Below are 1,934 nucleotides of genomic sequence, written 5' to 3' on the forward strand. Positions count from 1 at the left end.
CGCATTACGTAGCTCGACAGTATTTGCCCGGCAATCCCGACCACTGCTGTTCGAGCTATTACACCACTACACACCCAGCTAGTCCTCACATATTTAAGATCTGTCCTAGGTGTTAGTGGTGAACAATTAGGTGTCCGGGGTGCGCATGTTATTATTATATGCTACCGGCCCGCACAGTAATCATGATGTATTTCACATGTTTAAAGAATAATAATATTTTTTTTTAAATAATAATTTGAGCATGGCCTTACAATTTAGAATAATACAATTTGGCTTCACAAAGTGAATTAGAGTACACAGAATAATAAATTTGTTCGCCATGAGGAAAGGAAAATGTAATCATAAATATAACAGGGCAACTACAATAAAATAATTTATTTGGTCAATAATAACATGCTGATTTAAAAATATATTTTCTGGTAAGTACACCAAGTATCAAATGCCTACATAATATAATATTAATAAATAAATAAGTTTTTTTCAAATTAAACAATAAAATAATATAGGATAAGGAAAACTTATTAGTTAGTTGTAATTATAAATATAATAAAATAAAGGAATAGGTACACTGATCACAAGTTTGATCGTCAATTATTCAAAATTAAATTGTAATTATAAAAATAGTAAAAATATATATGAACAAATAAATGATTTTCGAAACTTAAACTCATCGAGAACTAATAACGGTTTACCTTTTTCACTGAGAGCTTTTGTAAAACGATCCATATTGTAACGTCAAACAACTCAAACTAATACTAAACGACTAACAAGACAAGTATTGGATATCTATCAATATGATTTATATTTATATTGGGTATCATCAATGTTTATTCTATATACAGTATATTGTGTGCAACGAGGCAATTAGGCTGATAAAATATATCCGATGATAATGAAAACTTGTTTTCATCCATCACTCAAATGCATACTGCCTGATCAAAATAATATGTGCGTAATAATAATAACGTTTCATAAAATTCCCGATACTGTTATAAATTATATTAAAACTTAAGACATAAAGTAATTCGATTTTGAGTTTAAGGTAATCATAATATTTGTATTTTGCATGTTTTAAGAATAATAATAATTTTTTAAATAATAATTTGAGCATAGGTAGCAATTTAGAATAATATAATTTGAATACAAACGCAATTGGTATATTGACCGTAAAATATAAGAGGCGCAATTGGTACACTGACCCTAAAATATATGCGGTGCAATTGGTATATTAACCCAAAAATAAAAATTATGTTTTAGGCGCAATTGGTCCATGCCCTATATTATATTTATGTTAACAAGTACCTACCTATGGTACATACATTGGCTACATTTTAATATACCTAACAATGTATTAATATTATTGTAAACCTTAGGTTAATGTATTCATCAATATTATTATCATTATATCAAAATGTGTTGTAAACAAAACATTCCATTTTTGGTTCGATTATTATTAAAATTTACTAACAAAAATACAAGACTATATTAGGGTTGTTGAAAGCTCGTAGTTTTTTCGTGCAATTAGATCAATAAGCGGAAAAAAATATACTTCCAGAAATCCAATTTGAATTTCGAAAAAAACATTTTTTTGAAACAACAATTTCTCTCCTTTTTGTGTGTTTTGTTGGAAGCGATTTTATTTTTTAGTAATTCAAAATTAAAAGTGAATTTTGGAAAAATAAAAATAAAATTACTCTGGTACTATAATATTAATTAAACAATACTACAGATCATGCATCCATTTCCTACATAATCTAGAAAAGAGATTAAAGAATTCAAATATATGTTTTCAAAATTAAAATAGCCAAAAGGGCTTTTGGTACTGGGTGACTTTGTCTTCCACTTTTTGGGAGTTTTGTGGCACATGCAAGTTGAACATTTTTTTATCACAAAATATAGTGACGTTACTGCGCGTATGTACTTTACTGGGGTTC

The sequence above is a fragment of the Acyrthosiphon pisum genome, chromosome X (genome assembly GCF_005508785.2).
Source record: "Acyrthosiphon pisum isolate AL4f chromosome X, pea_aphid_22Mar2018_4r6ur, whole genome shotgun sequence".
NCBI classification, from domain to species: domain Eukaryota; kingdom Metazoa; phylum Arthropoda; class Insecta; order Hemiptera; family Aphididae; genus Acyrthosiphon; species Acyrthosiphon pisum.